The sequence below is a fragment of the Nicotiana tabacum genome, chromosome 22, assembly GCF_000715075.1.
Source record: "Nicotiana tabacum cultivar K326 chromosome 22, ASM71507v2, whole genome shotgun sequence".
In the NCBI taxonomy this organism is placed as follows: Eukaryota; Viridiplantae; Streptophyta; class Magnoliopsida; order Solanales; family Solanaceae; genus Nicotiana; species Nicotiana tabacum.
The window spans coordinates 226,602,045-226,614,247 of NC_134101.1; the positions used below are offsets into that span (position 1 = coordinate 226,602,045).

At 38.5% G+C, this 12,203-nt stretch overlaps 1 pseudogene; it reads left to right on the top strand.

Annotated features, from left to right (window-relative positions):
• Nucleotides 1–9,320: 9,320 nt before the first annotated feature.
• On the top strand, nt 9,321–11,764 carry LOC107786616 (premnaspirodiene oxygenase-like; annotated as a pseudogene).
• The last annotated feature ends 439 nt before the right edge of the window (nt 11,765–12,203 follow it).

Here is a 12,203-nt window from a genome sequence, read left to right on the forward strand (position 1 = left end):
TTTCTGTTGTTGGTGTTGCAGAGTTTTGGCCTTCGCGTTCGTGAGAGGGCTCTCACGTTCGCGAAGGGATGAGTAGTGAGGCTGGAAATTTGGCCTTTGCATTCGCGATATTGGTCCCGCATTCTTGAAGGGTGAGGTTTAGTGCGCATTGCGAAAGTGATGAGGTTCCCGCGTTCGCGTAGAGTAATTAGAGCAGTTGGGGTCCTGGTCATTTGTGCTTTGCGTTCACGCTCGGTGTGTCGCGTCCGCGATGGCCTGAGAAGCTGAAGCTTCGCGTTCGCGGTTAGGAGGTAGCGTTCGCAAAGAAGGATTAAGTGGTGAACAGATTTTTTGTGCTTCACGAACACGAGGCTTTGACCACGTTCGCTATTAAGGAATTTAAATTGTTGGGCAGAATGTTTAAAAAGCCATTTTCGCGATTTTTGAACATAGTTCACCATTTTTGAGTCGGTTTTGGAGCTTCTTGGGGGAGATTGAAGGGGGAATTCAAGAGAACTTCTTTAAGGTAAGATTATTGAACCTAAAACTCGATCCTATTGTGAATTCTACCTAATTAGACATGAAATTTGTGGAATCTAAAGCCTGAAATTGGGAAGTTAGGGCTTGAAATTGGAGACCTTTATTTGAGAATTTGAGGGGTCGTTTGTGGTCGGATTTTGATGTTTTTGATATGTGAGAGTGTAAGCATTCTAGTTTTTTGATTTTTGTCAAAATCGGAGACGAGGCTCGGGGGTCGGGTTTGGCCAATTTCGGGATTTTTGATGTAAATTAGTTATTTTCGAGTGGGCTTTGTTCCCTTAGCATATTTTGATGGTATAAATCTATTTTTGGATAGTTTGGAGCATCCGTAGGCCGAGTTGAGAGGCAAAGGAATCGCTGGCTAGTGTTTGGATCGGATTGAGGTAAGTAATGATTGTAAATGTTGTCATGAGGGTATGAAACCCCGGATTTCACATCGTTATGCTACATTGTTGTGACGCACACGTTAGATGATGAGCGTGGGGTCGTGCATCGTTGGGGATTATGACTTGGTCCGTCCCGTACGACTATTAAGTCGTGTATTTGATTGAAAACTATTTGATACTGTTGTATTTTGGAAAGTATTATCATGTTTTGGACTGAATGTCATATTTAAGCCTCGTGCCAACTATTTTGGACCCTTAGGGGCTTTTTACTTCATAACTGTACTCAGTCATGCTGTATTATACTGTTTTCATAACTCAGCCATGTTTACTCCATTTTCGATAATTCTAAATGATATTGGGTTGAGTATCATGTTTTACTATTGCCCGAGGGGCTTGAGAGATTCTGACTGGGTGAGGCCGAGGGACTGCGTTGTGAGGATTATTATGGGATCGGGCTGGGCGCCGCAGCATGTGCACTGATTGTGATATATGAGAGGTCGATGGCCTATTTTGTTATGCCACGAGGTGGCTTGTGATAGCGCTTGGGCTGTAGGAGCCCCTCCGGAGTCTGAACAGTGAGCGCGGGTACCTAGTGTGAGATGTGATATTTTCCCGAAGGTCTGTTGTTGTTTTATGATATTTTTCGAGGGACTGATTACGAGTGATTGTGAGGTAGCCCGGGAGGCTGGATCTGTTGATATTTTGCCCGATGGACAGTTGTGGTACTTGTTTTGCCCGAGGGGCTGTTTTACGTTTCTGTCATTTTACTCACTGATTTCATCACTTATTTGAAACTATTGTAAAATGTTTTTAAATGGTTTTACTGAACTGAGACATTTTTTTACGAGTTTTACTGCTTTACTACATTGTTCTGGACTTATACTATTTTATTATTGTTATGATGTGAAATTATGTACTTTCTTACTGCTCAGCTGCCTTTACTTTTATTACTTACTGAGTTGGCGTACTCACATTACTCCCTTCACCCTGTGTGCAGATCCAGAAGTCTAGGGTCGCGCTAGCGAGTGCTGATTTGTCTTCCAGCAGGCTTTTCGGAGTTGACTAGGTAGCTGCTTGGCATTCGCAGCCCAGTGCTTCTCCTTCCTATCTTTATTCAGCATTGTATTATCTTTGTTTCAGACTACGATGTCTTTTCATATTTCTAGACGAGTTGTAGTTGCTCGTGGCTAGTGACACCCCGATATTGGACCGTGTTTTGTTTTCGCACTGTTCTATTTTACCTTACATTTTGGGATTTTAGCTTATTAATGGCTTTAAATGACTTATTATAATTGTTTTGATTTATTTTTGGGGTTTGTGTCGGCTGGTCTAGTTTCACGATAGGCGTCATCACGACCGGGTCCGTTTTAAGGTCATGACAACTTTTATATTTGATGATTTAGAGGGTAAACTGGTTACATGTCCCTGACTCAATAGATAGTTGAAACACTCGAGGATGTGTTTCAATAAAAAGATGATCAACCCACAAAAAAAAAAAATGAGACAACAAATTTGGCATTAAAAAATTAAGAAGACCAAAATTTAAAGATAGAGGAGAAAAGAAGTGAATGTACAATTAATTTTTGTTGTGGTAAATATTCCAATGAATACGAAGGAAAGTAAATTGATATCAAAATTGTTTAGTATCTAGCATTTGCTAATTTATTTAATTCATATCGAATTAGGATTTGCAGTCAATATCAAGTAAGAATATGTTTTCTAATTTCTAGCCAAATTTTACTTGTAATATTATAAATAGGGATACTGCTCCATATTTTTAAGGTTGGAGATGTAAATAGAGTCAAGAGTTTATGATTGAATGAAAAATCATTTTACCCTATTCTTTCTCTAGTTTGAAAATTTTTCTCTATATAAGACTTTGTTGAATTTTTCACTTGTACTTAGATTGTTCTTTGGGGTATTTCTATCCTTCAGTTAAGGTTTTTTTATTGCACACTGCTAATCTTTTGCGGCCACATGCGCGACCATGCATCGTCAGTTTCATAATTTTATTTTCTCGGTTATTTTTGAGATTTCCAACCAATGGACAAGCTCAGCGATCGCAATGAATCCTGCATTAGCAAAAAGTCTACAACACCTGAAAGTTTCCAAAATGTGATGAATCAACCCTAGCCCCTCAGGTCACGAATCAAACATACCAATAAGTTCCACGACATCATAGGAACCCTATGAAAAGTCTCAAAACATTAAGTGGGGCGTTAAAACTGAAAACGACGGATTATTAGTTGTTACTAGGGGTGACAATATGGATAAAAGAAAACAGTTAACCATTCATATTATCCATTAAAAAATGGGTTGGATAATGAACTTTTTAAAAACGGATCAAATATGGATAACAACCATATTATCCATTTAAAAAATGGATAACCAGTGAGTCTAACTTTTATATTTGTAAAGTTTCAAATTGAGGGTTCCTCAAGTTAGGAAGACTAGGAATTCTCCCAAAAGTGATAATATGGAAGAAGTCGGGATAATATGGTTACTCATATTATCCGTCAGTTAACCCATTTTTATCCATATTAAATATGAGTTGGGTCGAATAATTTACCTGTTTTCGGCCCGAACCATATCCGACCCGACCCGACGTTTGCCACTCCTAGTTGTTACATACTGTCTCAAGCCAAATGTGAATTTCCTTCTTTAAACACTATCTCAATCTGCTGGATTTAAGATCAATATTCATGCATGCTTGTTTGTCCCACTGCTCCAAGTGATCAAGTTTTACTGTAATTGAAAACTATCCAATTAATTCCATGTATGCAAAAAATTCGAGTATCATGTACACGAGAAATCTAGTGCAGCCTGACTCATAAGGAACAAAGAAATCTAGTTCATCTCACCACTTATGGAACAAAGAAAAGTCCACAACATTCATGTAGAACCATAACCGTAAAAGAAGAGTTTAGCTACCCACGGTAAAGTAAAAATCTCAATACAATCCCAAATTAAAATAATATAAAATCAAGAAAAGTAGGTAAAAGAAAAAACTCAAGACTGATCCCAACCTTCCCAATTTCTTCAATGGCTTCCTTACTCTCCAAGATGCTTTTTAAACATATATATGCCATATAAAACTCGCGGGATAGACTGGATATGGCACTTGTATAGATAGGAAGTTTTTCTTATTCGTTTGACTCTTTTTTTTTTTTTTTTGTCTTCCTTTTACACGGTTCTCCCTTCTTCTTAACTTTGCCCTTTTTCCTTCTTCAATTCATTTCGTGACACAAAAAGAAAATACATTCTATTTACCACCACCAAATTTGACAACCTATATTGTAGTTTGGAATCTCACAATAATGATAATATTCAAGAAAATATGGATATTCATATTTTTCATCATTCAATCTATTTTTTATCTGTATTAAATATCAGTGGTTCAGAAATTTTATCTTTATTGTCTAAAACGTATTCAATCTGTCCATATTAATCCGACTCCTCCCATCATTTGCTAGCACTAATTAATAGTGAGCACCCAATACCTTAAAATGCTGGATCCGCTACTGTATAGGAATAACGGGATTATCTGGGCAGGCCTACATGGTAGGTGTTAGACCCCTGACAAAGCTGATCGGCAAGCGGCACGGCAGTGGCGAGGATTTTGGCATGATGGCCTTGCCATTGGCCTATGTGTCGGGGAAAATCAACATGCAAGACAATGCGGGGGTATTGTCGATGGCAACAAACTGTTGCTAAGACAAGTGAGACGGACAACACTTGTATTTGAGGGCTAAGGTGTGACGGACTACACCAAAGCAAGAGTGGGCTGCGTACAAGCAAGGCCAAAACCTTGACGGAACTAGGCGGGCTGAATGGGAGCTTGACAAGGCTAAACGGGAAAGACCTCGGCGCTAAAGTGAGGTAGCTTAGTGCCAAGGCATTGGCATTGGCAATGTGATGTTGCCATGACTTAGGTGAGCGGGCTGGCACCTAAGTTATTTGTGGGCAAACGACTTGGCAAAGGGAAGGGCATCAAGGCTTGGTGACTTGATGCTAAAATCAGCATTGACAACGGGCAGACTTGATCAAGTAGGGGCGACTTGACAAGAACAATCAACTGTGACAGCAGGCGGCGTGCGGCAAACAAGTTCGTGGCGATGTCAAGGAAATTTATAGCACAACGCAGCTGGATATAATGGCATTGGAGCTTGGCGCAATGCAGCTGGATATAATGGCATTGGGCCGGTCCAAGACTAGACACGAAATTGGGCAGCAGCTGGCCAAGGAAATGTGCACATGGGGTGCACATGATGCAGTTGGGCGGTTACAACCCATGTCCAGGAGTTGTTGATTAATTGGCTGAGTCTTTGCACGTTTTTGGGGCATGTGAGAGACATGTCCTACACGTTTTGATCATGGGGATCATTTCCTATCAGTTGGGGGATGTCAACTGAAATAGGACAACACTTTTGGGCTGACTACACTATATATATGTGTGTTAGCAGCCTTAAAAACGGGCTAAGTACCTAGGGAGGGAAATGTCTGAAAGATAGGCATAGGGTTGTCTATTTTATGGCTTGAGCATGGCAAAATATGTGTCATTGCCTTGCCAAACGAGTGGCAGCACGAGTAGCCTTAGGCAGGGGCTTTTATAGGGCGGATTCGTGCAAGTGTAGGCCATTTTTTGTGAGTTGGTGCCTGCCAAGGTTGGCAGCACCTTGCCTAACTCGAGTTTTTCCTTTGTAATTGATTTATTATAAAAGGTTGGGAAAGAGTTCCCGTAAATCTGTGTTGCCTTTGTTTATTCCTGTTACCTTAAATTTATTCTAAGTGTTAAACCTCGAAAGCAAACGAAAATTGGGTAAGGCTGAGGTCAAGTGGGGACTTGACTGCCGCACATCGGGCAACATTTTCGGCGGACAGAAAATGCCCCTGTGACAATTGGTATCAGAGCAAGCCAGGTTTGGTTTGGTTTGGTTCGTGATGAGGTCGACATGGCCATGGACAAGACTGCAAGGCAGTGGGTCAGTGTTCTTGTTCGTGGAAGGGACTGTCTTGGCTTAGAAATTCAGAAAAGGCAAGGAAGGCAGTGATGCAGAAATTTTCGAGTTTGTGGGTGCCAAAAATCAGTGTGGGTTCTTTCAAATCAGTCAGTTGGCGTGCTGAATTTGCTGTGGGAACGACGGACAAGAAATGCAATGAGAAAACAAAAACGTTGCACTTGAGGGCAAGGACAACGTAATTCTCAAAAGGGTGCTGAACTTGTGATGTCTTTGCAAATGGCAGCATGTGTTGGGATCTATTCGACGAGGGCGTCGAATTTAACTGGTTGGGGTGGTTTGTTAGACCCCTGACAAAGCTGATCGGCAAGCGGCACGACAGTGGCGAGGATTTTGGCATGATGGCCTTGCCATTGGCCTATGTGCCGGGGAAAATCAACATGCAAGACAATGCGGGGGTATTGTCGATGGCAACAAACTGTTGCTAAGACAAGTGAGACGGACAACACTTGTATTTGAGGGCTAAGGTGTGACGGACTACACCAAAGCAAGAGTGGGTTGCGTACAAGCAAGGCCAAGACCTTGACGGAACTAGGCGGGCTGAATGGGAGCTTGACAAGGCTAAACGGGAAAGACCTCGGCGCTAAAGTGAGGCAGCTTAGTGCCAAGGCATTGGCATTGGCAATGTGATGTTGCCATGACTTAGGTGAGCGGGCTGGCACCTAAGTTATTTGTGGGCAAACGACTTGGCAAAGGGAAGGGCATCAAGGCTTGGTGACTTGATACTAAAATCAGCATTGACAACGGGCAGACTTGATCAAGTAGGGGCGACTTGACAAGAACAATCAACTGTGGCAGCAGGCGGCGTGCGGCAAACAAGTTCGTGGCAATGTCAAGGAAATTTATGGCACAACGCAGCTGGATATAATGGCGTTGGAGCTTGGCGCAATGCAGCTGGATATAATGGCATTGGGCCGGTCCAAGACTAGACACGAAATTGGGCAGCAGCTGGCCAAGGAAATGTGCATATGGGGTGCACATGATGCAGTTGGGCGGTTACAACCCATGTCCAGGAGTTGCTGATTAATTGGCTGAGTCTTTGCACGTTTTTGGGGCATGTGAGAGACATGTCCTGCACGTTTTGATCATGGGGATCATTTCCTATCAGTTGGGGGATGTCAACTGAAATAGGACAACACTTTTGGGCTGACTACACTATATATATGTGTGTTAGCAGCCTTAAAAATGGGCTAAGTACCTAGGGAGGGAAATGTCTGAAAGATAGGCATAGGGTTGTCTATTTTATGGCTTGAGCATGGCAAAATATGTGTCATTGCCTTGCCAAACGAGTGGCAGCACGAGTAGCCTTAGGCAGGGGCTTTTATAGGGCGGATTCGTGCAAGTGTAGGCCATTTTTTGTGAGTTGGTGCCTGCCAAGGTTGGCAGCACCTTGCCTAACTCGAGTTTTTCCTTTGTAATTGATTTATTATAAAAGTATGGGAAAGAGTTCCCGTAAATCTGTGTTGCCTTTGTTTATTCCTGTTGCCTTAAATTTATTCTAAGTGTTAAACCTCGAAAGCGAACGAAAATTGGGTAAGGCTGAGGTCAAGTGGGGACTTGACTGCCGCACATCGGGCAGCATTTTCGGCGAACAGAAAACGCCCCTGTGACAGTAGGGATGCTCTAGATGGAAGGTCGAGCAATTTTGTTATAGAGTTGGCTAGGAGATAGATTATGAGCTTTGTAAGACAATCGCTTGTAAGTATCTATCAATAAAAACTTCTTTCACTTAAGAAAAGTATTTTTGAAGTTTTTTAAAAATAAAATTTGTATATTTGAAAATTATATAAAAAAATATTGTAAATTATAATAATTAATAATCTAAAATATTTGTGAAAAGAATTAGTTAAAGAAGAACTTTTTTGACTTCCCAGAAAGTGATATTGCCACATAAATTGGAGTATAGTAATAAAGATAACCTTCTTGAATTCCACTTTTCCTTTTTGTTGGAGATAGATTAAAACTCAATAAAAAAACTGCCGTTTAATGGATCACTATTTGTTAAATTACCGTCACTAACTTTATTTGTGAGTACTAGTAACTTAATTTTTAATCATCCTTGTAATCTCGTACTTAATTTTATCAATGCAATCCTCCGTTTCAGCACAAAAAGAAATTATTTGTGAGTTTTTTGAAAGACTCTAGAGTGGTCAAGATGTTCTAAATAAGGCAAAGAAGAAAAAACTAGAAGTTCTAGATAAGGCAAAGAGGGAAATTATTTTAGAAGTTCTAGAATGAAGAAGTTGAGAAAGTAATTAATAAGAAAGTTGAGTCTTATGCCGACTGGATGGAGCTCCATTCCATTTTTTATTTTCCCCATTTTTCCAAGTTCTTATTACGATTGGAGCCACATACATAATTAAGAATTAAAGATTAAGATTTAACTAAACCAAGGCAAGATTCTAACCATGATTAGGATACTTCCTTCCATATAGGATAATCAGAATTTCCTTATCAGTTTCTTAAGTTTACAATAATTCTTCCTTGGAAAAACATTAGTATCCTCCTGACCTATAGCTGAATTTTTAACTACACATTTTTTCTTTGTAGAGTCATATTTCTCCCCTGAACTATTTTTAAATAAAATTAGTATCACCCTGAAATGCCACTACCACATTTGTGTTTGGGGGTGAAATACACGGGCCTAGCATATGTATTTCCCACTAAAATCGTTTTTTTTCTTCTTCTTTTTGTCCAATCTACTTCTTTCCCCAACTCACTTTTTGTATTATTTAAAATTCTTTTTTCCTTTTCACACATCCCACCTTCTTCCTTCCCCAACTCACAAATGAAGCAGCGAACCATTTTTGGCTAAAGAAGCAGATCGAAAAACGGTGAGCTCCTAGAAAACTTTCTGGCCATCAATAATCAACAACCAAATTTTTCTTCCTTATTCTCTCTTGTAAATTTGATTAATTAAAAAAAATAGGACTCCCCTCCCCCACCTCACTATCTGAAACAATGAAAGGTCGAAGGCCCCAATAGGGAAACGGCGAGCATGGTTAGAATATTTTTTGCAACTAACAATCAAAACCCTTCTTGTTGTTCAGTTTTTTGTGGGCTTCTTCTAGGTTTAATAGGAAGACTAGAGTTTTTTATTCCTTTACGTGAGAAGCAATTGCAATTGAAAATTTAAAAGTGGTGAGTTCTTGTGGAAAAAAAATATCTAAAAATCATTTATAGTAAATTATAAAATCGATCTTTTCAAATATGTTTTGAAGACTAAATTATTGGTACATAACCCCTTATAAGTTGGACCATGGGGACAGCTATTCAATTGTTTAGTTTGTTTTCTTCTTTATTAAAATAAATAAAAAGTTCTAGCAGCCACGGTTGACCACTGAATAAAAAATAGTTGTTGAAAAAAATGCATTTGTCATACTAAATGAGCATAAATATGCAACAACACTTTGAAGAATCTACCAAACCAATAACCCTCCCAAAATGCAGTTCTTCAACTTCATTTCCTTTGTCTTTTTTGTGTCTTTCCTCTTTTTATTAAGGAAATGGAAAAACTCCAATAGCCAAACCAAAAGATTGCCTCCAGGCCCATGGAAATTACCTTTAATTGGAAGCATGTTTCATATTCTAGGTGGACTTCCACACCATGTCCTAAGAAATTTAGCCAAAAAATTTGGACCCCTAATGCACCTTCAACTAGGGGAAATGTCTGTAGTTGTAGTTACTTCTCCTGAGATGGCAAAAGAAGTACTCAAAACTCATGACCTCGCTTTTGCATCTAGGCCTAAACTTTTGGCAGCCGAAATTGTTATCTATAATTGTTCTGATATCGCATTTAGCCCATATGGAGATTATTGGAGACAAATGCGTAAAATTTGTATGATTGAATTGCTTAGTGCTAAAAATGTCAGGTCATTCAGCTCAATTAGACGAGATGAAGTTCATCGTATGATTGAATTTTTTCGGTCATCTACTGGTAAGCAAGTTAATGTAACAAAAAGAATTTATCAATTCGCAAGCTCTATGACATGTAGATCAGCATTTGGGAAAGTATTTAAGGAGCAAGACGAACTTATACTACTAGTCAAAAGAAATACAGCCTTAATGGAAGGGTTTGATGTGGCTGATATATTCCCTTCACTGAAGTTTCTTCATGTGCTAAGTGGAATGAAGACTAAAGTTATGGATGTCCACCATAAGTTAGATGCTATTCTTGAAAATATCATCAATGAGCGCAAAAAAATTGCGACCGATGAATTAGCAGATGAAGGTTTAATTGACGTACTGCTACGACTTATGAAAGAGGGAGGCCTTCAATTTCCTATCACCAACGACAATATCAAAGCCATTATTTTTGTAAGTACTATATACTACCCTTATTCTTACACTTCACCCAGGGCGGACCTAGAGTTTCGACATCGGATTCAACTGAACCCAATACCTTCAGTCCAAACCATATATTTGTCTTAAAAAATTCATTGAATATGTACAAATTCTTACTTTAGAACCCAGTAAAAAGGTTAAAATCTGAACCCAGTAACTTTAAATTCTAGCTCCGCCTCTGACTCCACCCCTAGTGAAACACTATCATATACTATTTAAGTATACACTTATGTTCTCAAATTGCATAATTATTTTCTACAATTATTTTTGGTACTTCGAGAGTCGGTTAAGTTAGTTCTCAAATAGGAGTATATAATTTCATGATGAAATTTATACATTTGAAAGTATAATGAAAAGGTTGTCAACCACCACAACTTAGTAGGATAATCAAATAATAGCATATATAATATCATGATACAAATTTTTTTTAATAATAATAATAATAATAATAATAACAAGAAAACAATTGGCGTTGAAAATATAAAGTGTCCTTTCAATGTAAAACAAAGATGGTTGAACAAGTCTAGTATAAGTTATTTGAATATTTCAGTAGATATTGGTAAAAAAATTACTAAAATAAACAATATGCAAGAGATAATTTAATAATATTGTTACTTGTCATAAATGAAGGATATATTTTCGGCGGGAACAGATACATCATCAGCAACAGTTGATTGGGCCATGGTGGAAATGATGAAGAATCAAAGTATACTTGCCAAAGCTCAAGCAGAGGTAAGAAAGACCTTCCGAGGGAAAGAAACTTTCGATGAAAATAATGTCGAAGAGTTGAAATACCTAAAGTTGGTCATTAAAGAAACTTTGAGACTTCATCCTCCACTTCCCCTTTTGCTCCCAAGAGAATGTAGGGAAGAAACTAACATAAACGGCTACACTATTCCTTTGAAAACAAAAGTCATGATTAATGTATGGGCTATTGGAAGAGATCCAAAATATTGGGATGACGCAGAAATCTTTAAACCCGAGAGATTTGAGCACAATTCTATGGATTTTACTGGGAGTAATTTTGAATATCTTCCCTTTGGGAGTGGAAGAAGGAATTGCCCTGGGATATCATTTGGTTTAGCTAACGTTTATTTTCCTCTGGCTCAATTGTTATATCACTTTGATTGGAAACTCCCAACTGAAACCAATCCAAGTGATCTCGACTTGACTGAATCTGCTGGAGCAACTTGTTCTAGAAAGAGCAACCTGTACTTGATTGCTACTCCTTATCAACCTTGTCAAGAGTGACGTCATGAGACACCAAACCTTTTAAAATAAGAAATCTTGCTTTTGTATTACTCTATCAACCCTACCATTATACAAGATTCTTCTCGTGGGCTTATCTATTTCTAATATTTGTGTCTTATATCATATAGGAATGTATCATAATAGTTTTCACACAAGTTGTCATATGAGATATCTGTTGTTTTTACATTTTGGAATATTGTGAGGTGAGGTCAGTGAGGACATAAATTAATGGTGTCGTTATATTAATTTTAGTGCACCATACACAAACTTTCTAAAAACATACTTTCCTAATACCCCAGACTTTAAACAATACTAATAATTAATATAAACTTGGCAAAATATATGGACGGCTCCTTAAATGTGACAATAATTTTTACTTAGTTACCTCAATTGAAGCTTATACCTATCGAATATCGGCTCCTTCGCAATGCTTATGTTTTAGAGGTAAATATATTAGATGTTCCGTTAAGTCTAAGAAAGTTATAAGCACCTCAAGACCTCTAGAACTGTTCCATATTGGTCTTTGTGATCCTATGAGGGCCAAGAGCACATGTGGAAAAAGATATATTATTATGGTTGATGACTATTCTAAATATACTTGAACTTTATTTCTCTCTTCAAACGATAAAGCTTTTGATGTATTTTTAATTTTTATTATTTGTGAGGACGATTTAAAAGAAACTGG